This window comes from Lichenostomus cassidix, chromosome 5, assembly GCF_008360975.1.
Source record: "Lichenostomus cassidix isolate B80296 chromosome 5, HeHo_3.0, whole genome shotgun sequence".
NCBI classification, from domain to species: Eukaryota; Metazoa; Chordata; class Aves; order Passeriformes; family Meliphagidae; genus Lichenostomus; species Lichenostomus cassidix.
In genome coordinates this window covers 13,208,197-13,224,523 of record NC_139486.1, presented here as the reverse complement: position 1 = coordinate 13,224,523, position 16,327 = coordinate 13,208,197, and the positions used below count along the sequence as shown (strand labels likewise).

General features: G+C 38.9%; 1 long non-coding RNA gene across 2 annotated transcripts in view; it reads left to right on the top strand.

The window, feature by feature from the left end:
- Positions 1-16,327, top strand: part of LOC146435977 (uncharacterized) — a 30,557-nt gene that overhangs the window by 1,715 nt on the left and 12,515 nt on the right. The window contains exons 2-4 of one of the 2 annotated variants that reach the window (XR_014852469.1): positions 3,031-3,101; positions 4,637-4,788; positions 14,977-15,063. This is a non-coding gene — a long non-coding RNA (uncharacterized LOC146435977). Of the gene's footprint in view, positions 1-2,889; positions 3,102-4,636; positions 4,789-14,976; positions 15,064-16,327 lie in introns of both variants that reach the window. The other variant, XR_014852468.1, reaches the window with a different exon arrangement.

Here is a 16,327-nt window from a genome sequence, read left to right as displayed (position 1 = left end):
AGCATGAAGTTGCCCATTTTTGTGCTGAGATAGAGATTTAGTGAAATACTTTGAGTTAGGCATGTGCTTAACTATGGTAAATTGTTTTAAACTGCTGATGTAAAAGGTGAGCATGGGATCAGAGAGAAGAGGAAGTTTTCATTCCTGCCTGCTAGCACATATCATAAGTGCAGATCATGCCAAACTTATGCTTTAGAGAAACAGAAAATCACTCCCCAAATGACTCCATGTATAAGGGAGCTGCCTCCACTTTGCACTAGAGTTTAAATGAAACCAAAATTCCCTTTCTTTGCAAGTAGAAATATCAGCTGGGAACAAAGAAACAGGAAGGAAATATCATAGGTAATTTTTGTAAAGAATTTTTTTCTTTTGGTTGGTCTGGGGATCATCAGGATTGGACCTTAGCACCAGCAACCTCCAGCAGACTGCAATGGCTCTGCCTTTAATACACTTCCACCTCTGAGTGTTATACAGCCGTAATACTGAACACACGAGGCAGACAGATGCCCTGAGGCATTCTCCGTAAAAACTTTCATATCACAATGGAACTGAAGGTACCATTATAACACCATGTCTCCTCTTCTTCATGGTAAGAATTTTTCTGAAAACCAGGCAATGTCATAGAGATGTTATAATAGACACATCCGGAATATATGGGTGAGTTAGTTGTCCCCAGTGATGTATTTAACATGTTCTTTCTACTATACATAGAGCAGGTTAAATATATTTAACATTGGTCAAAGGGTCCTTTTAATTTACATAGTTTATGAATGTATTACCTCAATTATCAGGAAGAAAAAAAAGGGAAGGCATATTTCTTAACAACTGCTGGTGTAAGCTTCTCTAAGTCATTTCCTTCACAACATGCATTTTTGCTCTCCAAGAAACATGAATATTTTCACTGTCCTTACATCCCGTAATTGTTTTATTGCTACATTAAAAAATGTAAATAATCATTCCTCCTCCCCATAATAAATTAGATGCAACCTGTCTAGCTCTGAAAATTAACATTTCAATATCTTCAGTCACACAATGACATCATATCAATATTTAAAATCATTTTATGCATGTATTCCAGGTTGTCCAACTTCATTAGGGGCATTCATCAGCCCTCCGGCTACAGTGTATTCCCATTGGAGTTGTAGGCCTCAGGCCCTACCAAACAGAAATTTAAACTAACTTGCCTTTTTAATTCACATTATTCTCAAATATTCTCTTTTTTAACCCCCTGCCATGACTAAGGTGTGTAGACCTGGCTATGGTTTTGTGCACAGCAACATTTAACAGAAAAAATTCCCATTTTTATGCCAGAACTAGAGTACATGTAAATAATAGCTTTTCTCCTTTAATTTCCCTCCTCTTTCCCCATCGATCACTATTTCCTGGGTGCAGTAATAACTGTGCTTCTTTTAATGCTCTATTCTAATTTAGTAATTTGTGATACAGGTTGGTAGGGATATGAGCTTGTTGGGGTTTTATGCTTAAAAATGTACAAACATTTCAAATATAACATTTCATTCTTTTTCTTTCTTTATCTTTCCAAAATAATAAAAAAACTCCTCTTGATCTATTTTTTATACATCTAAGGATGCACAGCATGAATACATTTCCCTGATAGTGGCATCAAATGTTGTATTAGTATAAAACTTTTACCCAAAAAACACTCCAAACAAACAAGCCAGTGTTTCCATTGTTCTGATCTGTAGGATGACTGTGGATCTGCTCCCCAAGATGTTTAGTGTCCTTCAAAATTGCTGGTTAAAAGTCACACACACTACACAGAAGAGGAAAGAGAATTATGATATTAAAAAAAATTTCTTTGCAACTGGCCAGAGGGTGTAGCTCTGGCTGAAACCTCTCATCTATCCTCCCATATATGTGTGGAAGGAGTATAAATAGCCATCATTTGATAGAAAAAAGACAGAAGAATGTGGAAGCAGCCAAGTTAATATATAGTGCATCTGAGAATGGAACAAGCCTGTGAGAGATATTGGTGACTGAAAACAAAAAAGTTGGTGTGATATATGTCAGTGTTATTAGCTCTTCTGGCCAAAAAGTTCAGACCAGATCATAACCATGCACATGGCCAGAGACATGATAAGCTCACACTGATGTGTTATGATCCATTTGCCTTCAAAAAGGAAAGATAAAAGAATGAGAAATTAAGAGGAAGAAAACAGTAACTGTGGGACCAGCTCTTGGATTTTTTTTTTTTCCCCCTAAGTAACACTTTTTTAAACAACTGTACTGCTCTCAGTTTCCTTTTGCTCTCTGCATCTCTCATTCTTCTCCCTCTCTGCCTTGTTTCAGTGTTCCAGCACCCATGTTTTTTCTTATGTCACTCCAAACCTCTTCCTTTTTTCATTTTGTTCCTCTGACTTCCACAGCCCTCTGGATTGAAGACCCCTCTTCATATATGGCAAAAAATTCAGTCTGTCAAAGTAAAGCAGTTTCAACCTGTCCCTTTGGTGGTGGTACAGCTAGTCATCATCTACATTTTATCATTCTTGAAAAATGCAGGTGCTGTCTCTTCTGTCGAAGTCCTGGATACCTTACCCATCCAGCAAAACTCTGAGGCTCAGTTTCTCAAAGACATAGAAATCCACCAAAAAAATTCAGCCTCCTAAAAACACTATTCAGTGAGTCAGGAGCTTCCATGAAACCTTACCACAGGGAAGAAGCAGCTTGAAGTTGTCTCTCTGCAGCCCAGAAAGCTCTACAGTGTTGTGTTTGGGAGTTTTTTGGTATTTTTTTGTTGGTTTAATTTTTTTTTGACCTTATTATTATCAGATTACTCCTTCAAAAGTACCAGGAAAGTGTTTCACTTTCCACATGTGAGGTGCTCTAAGTAATTTTGTCTCCTGTTTTTGTTGGATTATCCTTATTGAGGTGGAATCTGCTGTGCCAGGTGTGCCCAGATGTCTGCACTTGTGGTCTTTGTCTTGAACGCAATCCTAGAGAAGAGAACTCTTGACGACAGCCACCCAGCCTGTGAAGACAGTCTGGAGCCTGCTTGTTTTCTTCCTGCAGTTACCTGACAGCCTAGCCATGGAAGAATTGGAGCTGCAGAAGGAATTTGTGTCCCTTGGAACTCCTGGCAGGTACTTCACAATAAATGAGTTGGCTTTATTCCTGGAGACCATAGGGTGGCCCTGTCCTTGCAGACTCCAGGACAGACTGCCTTGGAGCCAAAACCTATTCTCCCAACATACTGAGGGGACAAGTTAATCCTAACATTCCCACATACCACCCAGGCCCTATCCACAGATGTAAAAACAAGAGCTGGGAAAGAGATGTTTGAGACAGGGAATGCCCCTGACTGTTTAAACAGATCATTAAGAAGGTTGATGGTGATGGTAGTGAAAACACAGTCAAGATTAGATCTCTGAGCATTATTGCAATAAGTTATGTAAATAAGAATAATAACAATGGAGGAAGGCAAAGGGAATGGGGTATGTGAAATTATCACAATGAGGAATGGGGTGTAAGGAGAAGACTGAGAACTGAGCTGGGAAGGAAAAAGAGTCACCATCACAGGGGATGAAGAGAGAAGACAATAGGGAAAGAGAAAGAGATAAAGAGGAAAGGGCTAAGAATAGAAAGAAGACACAAAAATACAAAGTAACAAAAAGCGGTAGAATATTAGAAAAACTGGAGAGATACTTAAGCTACAGAAAGTCCAAAACTGAAACGAAGTGAGAATAAAGAGGAGGGAAAAGAAAAGGTAGTAAAATAAAAAGAAAGCCCAGTAAAGAAATAAACATAGAAAATCTATTTCAAATTAAAACAAAAAAAAAAAAAAAAAAAAAGAGAAAGTGATTTTTTTCAGATACAGAATATGAGTGGGAAATTAAGCTTAATTTTCTATTTTGTAGAGTACTGGAAACCTGCCCATAAAAAGGGCTGTATAAAAACTTGTAATTATTGTTGGTTATTTATTGCTCCTTTCTTTTCAGGCAAGCTACACTGATGTAGCTATATCCAGGACTTGCAAGAGGATGGTGTCACTTTTGATACTAGTTGAAATAATAGAGCTCTTTATTTTCAGACACACTCTGGTTTTCTTTTGTGGCTGTGGCATCCTTGTAACTGAGACCTGCATAATGCAGATAAAAGGACTTTGCTGGACTGATGGAACAATGTTTTCCATTAAGTCTTTGGCTCCACATCCCCTCCCTGCTAGGACAGGTATATCTCACGCATATAAGACCTGTAGGCATCGTTGATAAGTTTCTCCCTCTATGAGCTTGTAGATATTATGGGAATAGTGTTTTGGTTCAGGCTTGGAAGTACATTGGGAGAGGAAGGCTCATGGGGAAGGTGAGTGTGACTCAGTGTGCAGAATATTAGACTGTACTGAGCCTGGCTATGGCCAGGGCTTTTTGCTCTCTCATTTTCATGAACACATCATTCATTCATAAATTTTTAAAGGGGACAGAATCATTGTTTAATGAACTTTTGTGAAGAAAACTGAACAAGGGAGAAAAGAAAAGCAACACCACGAGCTCCTTACTCCCTAGACTTATGACCTGCATAACTCCAACCATTGTGTTATTTAGACAGCCTTCATCTTTAGCCGACATTAAATTTGTATGCTCCCACATGGTTGAGTTGCTACTTTTTTTTATCCATGCAGCTGGGATTCTCTGAGGAAGCATGATGGGTCAGGAGGAGGAGGGGAGGCGAGGACAGCCATCTCCAAAATGTGGTGGATGTGCCTTTCCGGCTCTACACTGGTTGCACTCAGGCAAGTTGACGGGAATCGGCGGTGGCAGCCATGCGAATGAGGTCAGAGTTGGTTCCTCCGTGGCTTTTTTATTCTTCTGAGCACTCTGAAAATGTGGGTGTGCATGTTAAAACTGCCCTGTGAGGCAGCTCTGACATGTGGGGCTGCCTGGCACAAACACAGCACATAATAACACAAAGTGTTTGGCAGCGTTACAGGGCTAATCTTTACGTAACTGTTCCTGAACAACTTCTCTAGCGCGCTGAGCACAAACAAGCTTTCCATCAGCCTTCGGCTGCATGCAGATTGTCTTGTGTCACCTGCTTCTCTGCTGAGCAAATACTGGCTGTGGTCATGGCAAGGAAAACCTTCTTTTGCATTCGGAACTGGCTCTCCCTAAATTGCCTCCTTGTTTTCCAAGACTATTCATGAACCATAGGCATGTTTGTCAAGAATGTCCGCTTTTATAGAATTTTTCCTCTTATGCACAAGTGTATGCTAGAAATTATGTTGTGGCCTGTTTTCAGAGCAGCAGTGGGAAAACAGGGCCTGATTTTTCAATGGTTGCCCCCATGTTGACTTATGCCATGGGAGGAGGGATGTCTTTTATAGTTAAACCACTGGAGTGGGACGTTGGGAAACTGAGACTGGAATTAAAATGTTTTATTCCTTCTACCCTTTGCCTCTCTTGTCACATTTCAATGTAAACTCTTTATGATTATTTCTTACGGTTTTGTTGCCTGGTTCAATGGGGCCTGGTCTCCATGAAGAGTTTTGTACTACAGACAGCACCACCAGAGCACACATTGACAATAACAAAATCAGGGAAAGAAAATAAAGACTAGATCTTCCCTAGCACCTTTGATCAGTGCTTGTAATGGGTCTCTTGTTCTTGCACGAAGTCAATCAGGTGAAAATCTTTTCTGTGGCTGGTAGAAGATGAGAGTTTTTAGCTTTCTTCCCCAACCTCAGGTAGCACCATCCATCTGCCCAGTACCACCCAGTGCCACCTCCCCACCCACAACACTCCTCGATTTGGGTGCTCTTTTCACTCAGCACTGCGCAGCCACAACACATGTGCTGCTGCGCAGCAAAGCCATGTGGCAAATATATGAAAGTATGTACGTTTCTGAATGCTGGAAGAGAGCCCTAATTCTGTTGGCAGCGAAGCTGACTCTCCTTCTTCCCTCGGAGTGGGGCCCGCCGCATTCCTCCGTCCCACAGACATAAAACCCTCCCTGGATTTCTCCCAGTGCGGCGGCAGGCTGCCAGCCTGCGACTTCACCCTCGGCTCTCGCTCCAGGAGGGGCAACGCCTCTGCCTCGATGCTCAGGGAGCCTGAGCTCCCTGCTCCAGGCTCATCTCACTCTCTCCGATCTGGCTTCGGTCAGCCTGGAGCCCCTCTTGTGGTTCTTGGTTTAATCTTAGCTGGTGAGGAAAGGTTCCATACCAGGAGGGAGGCAGCCAGACCCAAATGTTCCACAGTTGCAAAGATGGTTTCTAAATACTGAACTTTAAAAATAATTTGGCTTGCATGTGGAGTGGTGAGAAAGGGGAGATCTTTCTATTTGCCTGCTGGGATTTGGAGTCTATAGTTTTCTGGGGACACATTTCCAAGTTTTTATCACCAGCAATAGGGGCTAGAAAACACTCTCTCATGTTAAACGAAAGCTGAAATTCCCCCTAGTCCTACACACTGACGATCTGGAGCTTTAACCCTGACTAAATCACAACAACATCTTTAGAATCAGCCCATGCGAGATGTCTCTCACCAAAGAAAGAAAAATCCATACAGAAAGAGTTGTTAAGGAGTCCTGAGCAAGTGCAGCTGTTAAGGGAGCAGTCACTGAGATACAACCAGGAAGGAGGAGAGGCATTTTCTGTGATGTGAAGGAGGTTTGTGCAGCCAAAGGTGAGGAGATAGGGTCACTGTGGTCTATTCCCAAGACCACCCTATTGCTCCAGCAGTGTATTGATTTGTGGATCTCTGCAAAGCACACAGACCAGGTCAGAGATGTCCCTACGATTCTTTTTGCTCCCTTGAAGGTATGGATTTTTTCTTCTCTCACCTACTTTTTTCTCTATTTCCCTTTCACTTTTACTGTATTTCAAGGCAGGAGGCTGTTACTGTTTTTTTAATTATTCCCCTTTTGTTTTAAATAGGGATTAATTTTTAAATAATTTGTGAGTTTGCCTACAATGATAAAATGCTTTTCGATTTGCTTCCAAAAAGAAATATTTTCTAAAAAAAAAAAAAAAGAAACTGAAGTGCTTCATCGTTTCCAAATGCTATGCTTCACTTTATTTTTTTTCTTTTTAATTTTTTTTTAATAAGAGCACTTCATTTTGGAAGTGAATAGTGTGCTCTGGGCACGGGCACTGCAGACCAATTTAGATTTCCTAGATTGCTTCAATAATCTGAAGAGTACTCCAGTAATTTTTAACTATTCTACACTACATGCCTTCAAACCCATTCATTTTTTAACTGAAGTGACTATACTTAGGACAAACTCTGCTGTTCATTTGAAATTGTTCTATTCTGCATATCTGTAGACTTCAAATTCCAATATAGAAACTTAATACAATATTTTGCTGTAAGACTGTGTTACTGCTTAATTCCATAACATTATTAGTCAACATTTTTTATGCATTGCACCTTGTCTGAAGCATTGCCATGTCACCACAGCCAGCTGGCTGCAGGAGACAAGCCCATAATTAGGCAAGACAATCTTTACATTTTGGATTTTTTCATCCCAGGCTTTCTCCTGAATTTAGCCTTGAGATTCAGTTTCCTTTATGGTTTTTTAATCTGAAGATCAAAATGTTTTTGCAGATAGTTAAAACACCCAGTACCTTTATGGCACACATATTTTCATTTTGGGTAGGGAGTGAAGGGGATCACTAAAGATCTCACAGAGCATCATCAGTGACAGAAGCAGGAAATAGTAAAACACAAGCAGTTTTAAATTTTTCCTTTTCTTCCTTCCTGTTGCACACACTCCACTTGTGTCATGTAGGGTACAGCCTTTTCTGGCACTTTTACTACTGTATCTCGGCTGTTGTTGCTGTTCTTCAGGGAGTAGTTATATTTCAAACACCACCCAGAAGAGAAAGCTTATGAGCTGTCTGTTGAGGATTTCATGCCCTAATTCCTCCCACCTTTACCTTGCATATAAAAAGTAGTTATTCTTAGTTCATATTTCTATAAAAGCATGTCTGCATTTCTAAGAAATACAAGCATATTGTTCCAGGGAGGCTCTATGCTGCCTTAACTAATTAAAGCTTAACTGTAGGGCAGTCCTGTATACTTTGGAGTCCACCTAATGTCTTATTCAATCATGATCGAGCATTAAAATTATTGGAAGGCGGCACAGTTTACATTGATCTGCTGCTGGCACGTCTTTTTGCTAAATGAGTGCCCATCTTTCACAAAAGGTATTAAGAAGGCACAGAGGAGGCATAAACATGCCCTGGACTGTGACCTCTGTGGCAGTCCTGTGGTGCTCCTGGGGGAGCAGCTGCCCTAAGGCTGGTTTTGCAGTGTCTTTATGCTTGCAGGGAGTAGTTTGGTGATGCATTAGCAACAATATTGCTGAGACACTATAGCTAAAACCATGACTTTTATTTTGTCTTACCATTTTTAAATGGAGGTGGAGAACCCTACGTGTATGTAGGCTAAGAGGCCAAAGCTTGTGGTGTGAATTAAGAACTTTTTTGGATCACTATAATATGACCCTAATGACAAACCCAACTTGAGATTTAGACTCTAGAATATGTCCTAAGTAATTTTGAATCTATTTGGCCAATTTCTTCAGCTGAATTTTGCAGTTTTCAACTGCTACTGGGAATTTCAGTGAAAAAAATATGAGTAATTTTTTCAGAGTATGAGTAATTGACAGACAGAAAAAATATTGTAAACATAAAAATGCTGGTTCCATTTAATCATTATTAATACATTCTGCATACGAAACTGATGCTTTTTATAGGAATCTTGTATACATAGATTTGTTCTGTTCTAGATATTTTCTGTTCTTGTTTTACAAGATTTCTTTCTAAATTTAATGTTTCAAGGAATGAAAGATCTCTAGAGGAAAGATAGATTGAGAATAAAGAACTTGTGTGGTATCAGGATTTCAGCCAACAATGTCTACTTCCTCTGCATGGCTGTCCCTCCTTGTTGGGCAGACTGTGCTGTCGTCAATGTAGCACTTCTTGAATGAAATGCTAACTTGATCCTGTCCACTTACAAAAACTAAAGATCTCCCAGCTTAAAGAGTAGTATCTTAATCAATTTCTGACTGGGAGATTGCATTCTCCCTACTTACTGAAATTCCCTGAAATTTCAATTGGATGCAATCTTTTTCTTCACTTAGAGCCACCCTTTTTTATGTGTTAAGTGCTTGCTCTGTTTCAACTCTGATGGAGCTGATTTTCAAGAAGAGAAATTTCATCATCTACACAGAGCTTTGTGCTCTTTTGAAAAAAAAATCTTGCATCTATTAAAGATATGCTCTCACTTGTTTGTTACAATATTGCTGCATTAATAAAGAAAGAGGCAAAACAATGATTTCACATAGTTCAATTAATTTTGAAGAAGAAATCAAGAACAGTTTTCTTTCTCAAATAATGCTTCTAATATTAGGTTTTGGGTAATAGTTGCTCAGTCAATTCCTCATATAAATATTAAGATAATATTATTGTTAAATTATATTTCCTATCCTTCTTAAGAATGAGGACATAGATTCAGAAAAAAAACCCCACAGTATTTTTCCGATGTGATTAGCTTCACAGAACTCGATTTCCTTTTAATTTGGCTCCTTTTTTTTTTTTTTTTTTAGTTATGTAGCTCAATGGACATCAATGAAGAACTATCTATAACTCCAAAGTAAATGGAGCAACTTTATAGGCCAGAGTTTCCTTCTGAAAGTTATTTGGGGAGGCAACATTTGCTAATATAATGCTGTATTATAATTCATCCTTGTACCTGTCCAGTTAGCCATAGATCCATCCAAGCATACAGTATAGTGTAGGAGGATTCCATTCTGCAAGATTAAATCTTCAGTTAAATGAATCTAAAGTGGCTTAGGGTGTGTATGGCAAGATATCTCATTGAGAATAAGTTGAAGAGAGGGAGGAGGGGGTGAGTATGCCTACAACATAGAGACAACTCTGTGTATTTCCTATGATTTCCTTGTACTTCTACGTCATAGCTATTTTTTTAAACGAATATATAAAATAGGAATAGCCCTGTCTATTCAGTAGAAATACATGGCTATATCTCAAATACAAAACAAGAGTCAGTGGTTCCTGCTAGACTCATTCATATCCCCTAAAGTATCTGTAGATCAGAATTATTAGGGGTCAGATAGCAACTTCAATACAAAGAAACAGAGGACATTGTCTTTAAGTATCTCAAAAATAGGTAGAAAGATAGAGAAACTACAGGAAATTAATCAACTTGAACTCGCCAAATAATGCCTGGTTTTTCTTAATATCTACTCTATCTTTAACTATCTCTCTGCCAGCTACAGATTTTTGGAACTAAATGAGAAAAACCTGATGGAGTCTACAGACTTTGAGATGTTTTTCATAGGGGAATAGTTTAAATTATATAGGTTCCAACATGGATTTCCTCAGTGTCTCCATCTTTGAAAATACTCCAAACCTGACTGGACAAATCTGAAGCCTGCTCCAGTGGGCTCTGCTTTGATCGTGTGGTTGGACTGGTTGATCTCCAGAGGTCCTTATCAAACTCAGCTATCCCGAGATTTGGTGACTGTCAGTGGTGAGAATGATGAAACTAAAGAGCAAAATGGAAAGTATTTCCTTGCTTTCATTTTGTTTTCATTTTGACAGGGTCTGTAACAGTTTGCACCAAAGTTTCCCAATCAGACTCAACCAGAAGTGCTGGGAGATATGAAATGATCATGTCTAAGATGTGACTCTAGTCAGAAATGGTCCCATAAAGAGGAGAGACATATGATGTGGGAGGGAGACAGTGGGGGCAGAGAAAAAGTGGTAGAGAGATAGGAAGAAGGACAAAGGTGGAACTAAAATTATTTTGGGGGAAGGGACCTGGTTGCAGGGAGGTGTTACACATGGCCAATTTTCTCAAGCAAGGATTGGTCCAGAAAATTTGGGAATCACTGGTCCATGATACACAGGCTTTGTTGGCTGAGTTGTACCAGAGGAAAAACATACATTGGCAAAAGGAGTCTTTTTTCTTCAACTCTTTGAGTGGCATAAGCCATGCCAGCAAAGGGATTCTTGCTTCTATACAGAGGGTGTTGCTCACATATCTGTATCAATTAAGGGTGTGATTTTTTTCATGCTTGTGACTGAAACAGCTTTGTCAACAACACTTTATAATTTAGACCTGGCTTGAGAGCTGTCCTGGCTCTCAAGCAACAGCAGAATGTTGGGAATTTTAGAGTGAACTCCTATATTGTTTGCAAAGAAATAAAAGGACACAAATGCAGCAGGGTAATTTTGAATAGATTTTTTTTATTGTTATTCACAGCACACAGAATTTCTTTTTTGTTTGGAAAGGTGGTGACTGAAGAAGCAAAAATAGCAGCTGTGCAGCTTCATGGCAGGACATCCACTGAAATATAGGCTTTCTTTGTAATCAAAAGCCTAAAGGTTTCTGTTATGACCATATCCTAGCTAGAAAGGGCTTGTGATATAGCTGGACTGTCAGACACTTCCATTGGAAGCTAAGTTTACACTGGTACAAAAAGCTGATAAACTGATACAACTTTCTGAACAAGATAAGTATAGACCAAAAGTACTCTTTTGTAGATAAAATGGCATATACGTCAGGGGAGTTGCAGCCATAGTAGTGCTGGTTAGGAGAGGAAAGTGTGGTTTGCTAGCTCTTTGTCTTCTTCACAATCTTAATCAACTGCCAGGCTGGTGTATGTCTCTGTGTAATTTATTCCACCCTGAAAAAAACCCAGCTGGTTTTGTGCAAGTCTTGTCATTTATTCCTACCAGAGATCCCTGTATTTTGGTCAGAACAACAGCTCTGACATGGCCAAAGAGATAACTCCAAGTACAGTGACAAAACAATGTTTAAAGGGTTGATTTCCCCAGAGGACAATCCTAAAATCCTGCTGATACAGAGAAGAAACAACCTTTCTTCCTCCCTCCTCGTGCTGTCTCTGGAACTTGTTTAATGCCCCAGCAAGCTGCTTCAGCTTACTATACAGACAGAAAATGAATGCAGCAAATACCAATGCAGCATTTTCTGCCAGTTTAGTGAACTAAATTGGTTAGCTTAGACATCAGGTGAACACTCTGTGTCTGCAGAGCAAAAAGCAGCAATGTATAGCTGAGAGCAGAAGAAATTATTGGAAGCACTCTATTTTATAATTTTTGGTCAGTACTAGATTGATATAACTGTCTTGCCATACTTCATAATGCTGGCAAGGTCACAAAATGATTAACAGTTCAAGAATGTCCATCCACACTGAAGCTTGCATTTGTTTAGCTGATTCTGAATATCAGAGCTCTTAAGGCTTGTCTGCACATGAAAGTATTTCTTGGTGTGGCTTGACTGGCACTCTCCCATTCCTCTGAAGAGATGCAGTTTATAAGTCACTTGCTGAGGCAGCTCAAACCCAATTCCAGAAAAAGGCCTTCCTTTTGATATCAGCATTACCAAGTCTGCCTTAGGCTCCTTGTTGCCACAGCCATTTTGATCAGAAAAGGCATTTTTTTTTCAGGCTTGTAATCAACAGAAATGCTTATCATACTGGTAAAACAGTGAAATGGAGACCAAGTTAAAAGCAGTTTACTTGGAGTTCTTCTGAATACGAAAATAAGCATTTCCTTGATCACACAAGGAGTTGTCTTTGAGATGGGGTGTCTAGCATTTAGCAGTGGACTGGTTACTTGCAGAAACTGATGCAAGTTATTTTGCTTTTTCAAAAGCTATTAGCGTTTTTTTTTTTTTTTTGTCTTTTTAGTAAACTGATACACTGTCAAAATTCAGATCAGCGAATATTTTGGGATTTTTTTTAATTGCATGCATTACTTCACTGCTACCTTGTGTGTTATGTATGCAAAATCAAACTTCCTTACATTTTAATTTATGAAAAAAATGTGTTTGGCTAGTAGTACAAATGGGGGTAAAAGAAAACTGAACAAAAAACAGTTTGGAGAGTAAATGCTGGAAGGTTGTTTCTTTTGTGAGTCACAGAAGGGTTTTTAGTAGCAAATATTCAGAGAGTTGCCCCATAGTAGGGTAATATTTGTGATTGCTGAAAGTTGCTCAGATATTAATACAAAGCCATATTAGGAGAGTCTGAGGTCACTTGGTCTGTTCAGCTTGGAGAAGAGGAGGCTAAGGGGAAACCTCAGTAGTCTAGAACTTCCTTGTGAGGGGAAGAGGAGAGGCAGGCACTGATCTCTTCTCTGAGGTGATCAGTGACAGGGCCTGAGGGAATGGCCTGAAATTGTATCAAGAGAGGTTTAGATTGGATATTAGAGAAAGGCTCTTCACCCAGAGGGTGGTTGGGCACTAGAACAGCTCCTCTGGGCAGTGGGCACAGCACCACACCTGGCAGAGTTCAAGAGGTGTTTGGACAACACTCTCAGGCACATGGTGTGACTCTTGGGAATGGTCCTGTGCTGGGCAAGGAATTGATGATCCTTGTGGGTCTTTTCAAACTCAGGGTGTTCTGTGATTCTATGATTCTATGATTCCATGATTCACTGAACATCAGCAAATTTCTCCCTAACAATACAGTTCATTGCTCATTATTAGTTGCTATTTAATATTCATGCATCTAAAATCATCCAGCACAGGAGAGTTTGATCAATTTCTCTGTAACAGCAGTGACTAAATTTAGTGGCTACTGTGCCTGTTATGGAGCAGAGGTTGGGATATTTCTTACCTTTATCTGAGGGGCTCTTTTAACAGTACTTTCTGTGTCATAAATACTGTGTGCTTAGAGAATAGGAGTGACATGTGAAAAGCTGAAGCAAACAACCCACAAGCTGAAATGGCTGGATGAACTATTCAGCAAATACCTATGAAAAATAAAAGCAAAATCCATTTGCAAATTATTTGTTAATCAAAATAACCTGAATACTTAACTGGTGTAATTTGTAGCTAACAGTTTGTGAAGCTGTAATGGGCAAAAAACACTTGAAAGGAATGAAATACCATGGCTGATTTTAATTGGATTTTTTTTTTTTTTTGTACTATTAATGCACCCAGAAATATTAATTTGGTTCTCATTATGAGTGAATTAACTGAAAAAATATTAGGCAGTGAAACTATATATATATATATATATATATATATATACACACATGCATACATATATATATATGAACTTCTATTTGTTGTTTAGATACTTCAAAATCTAATGGCCCCATTAGCTGGTACAGCAGAGATTTATGGTTCCCAGGCACTTAGAGCCTCTCAAAGTCCCTCAGAGATAATTTGTGATCACACTTCCCTAAGCCCTTTTTCCCCTGTCAGAGCTGGCAGACTGTCACTGAGTCATCTACCAAGGAAAAACCACTCTCTACCTGTACCTTCAGCCATGTGCATCCCAAAACAGCAGTTCCCAGGCTGTAGTCATCCCCCAGTAGTTTTGCACAAGGATATAGCAAGAAGTCTGCAGGGAGTGCCTGAAGATTATCAGCTCGCTACATTTGGGTGGTTACTCTGATGGCTAGAAAGTTGAGTTCACAGGTTTGGGAAACACTAGATAGAGGCTTATTTCTCAGCCTTCCTGAAATTTGGAGAGTGCTATCACAGCTACCCAGTATGTGTATGCATTTAAATGCTTTTATTGTAAGTCTTAGAGATATGCAAGAGGAGACAAAAATGCCCTTAATAATGTTGACTGTAGGTGCCATTTAAGCAAATATTTACATGGTTGTCTGGCAGATGAGATCTTTAGAAGTATAATTACCTGTGGCTGTGAAAGCAGAACTTTTATTCAGGTTGGGATATTAGGATCAGAACACACTCATTCAAGGTTTATTAAATAATATGTGAATCACTGTATTCCAGTCTTTAAGACTTGCCCTGAACCACTATTGAAGTAATAACCAAAATGGAGTAAGCCTCATTGTAAGCTGAAATTGTTTTATTTTTCACCTTCTCTTCAGTCTCATTTAATCTGTGTTTGCCTGTTTGGTGTAAACCCCCACTGTCTTTCTAAGATGAGGATGGGAATTGCAGATAAGAATATGCACACCTTTTTTTTTTCTTTTTTTCTTCTTCTTAGGGCTGCTGTGAAGTTACAGTTGCAATACAAAGATGACAAGAAGTTCAAGACAAGATAAAGGACCCCGGTGAGATTGGACACTGAGAGGTGCACCAGACTTCCTCCTTTTACTTGGCACTTCTCTTTTTATTCTTTGATTAAAGTCTTTTTCCTTTACTTACATCCTCCATTAAGATGTCTCAGTGTCATTTAGGGTGTTAATTGAGAGGAGGTTTAAGCTCATCAAGGCGATTATAAGTGATAGTTAAAAATTTCTATATATGGCCTATGCTGGAATCAGCACAGTAGGATGCCATTTTTCTTTTATCTAACTGACATTGGTAATAATAGATGAAATTATTACTAAATCGCAGCTGCAGAGATGATATCATGATTTTTTTGTGTAATCTTTGATGAAAAATTAATTTTTGAGAGGGATAATTTAAAATGATTTAAATAGTATTATACTGAAGTCCTTACTGGTAATTAACACCAATCTTGTCAGAAGTGAATCCACTTTTGCAGCTGTTTCTAAAGATACCTACAGTATTTGTAACTTTTCTGGGAGTGAAATTATAGTGTTTGGACTTTATTTTTACTGCATAAGGACCATTAAGAGAAAAGGATGTTAATAGAGAAGGCTTTGTTCCCCAGCAGGGCCAAAGTCTATTTCACATTTTCAGTGTTTCTCTATGTGTGTATTTAATTAGCTATGCTCAGCATGTAAGCAGAGTTCAGTGTATGCAAAGTAGACTTTACATGGTATTTATATGTATGTATTCGCATGCCAGTGTACACACAGATATGTATATCTTTATGGGTTAGCTATATAAGTATACACAACTTTATTTGCGAGGGTTTTAATTGGTTGAACAGATGGCTGATCAGAAATGCTTCTTCATCTTCATCAGTGACTCGTCTTTCTTTCTTTGCATCGACTTTCATCACAGTGGCAAAAAAGTGCTCTAACGAGAAACAGCTGAAAATAGATTTTTCTTTGGTACTTTCATCATGCTTTAAATGACAGAAGTGGATTTTTTTGTCCTATATATAAAGACCTGCAGGAGAAGGTTAAAAAAGGAAATATAGTGAAATCTAAATAGAAAAATTTGAATGAGAATATGGGAGAGCCTCAGATTATTCCTCTTATCTTCATATTTTACTTTCTTCTTTTTTAAAGTACATGCTGATTTTTGACAAGATATATAGTCATGGTTATTCACGCCAGCTACAGTACCTGCCAATCAGTTTTTCTTTTCCTCGAGTTTGGTGCAGAAAGGGGGAGGGAGGGACAGGAGTTGAAAGATGACACAATGGCTTAGAGGACTGTTACTTTAGGTATTCATTAAAAAAGGAGTTACATGGCCAGCTT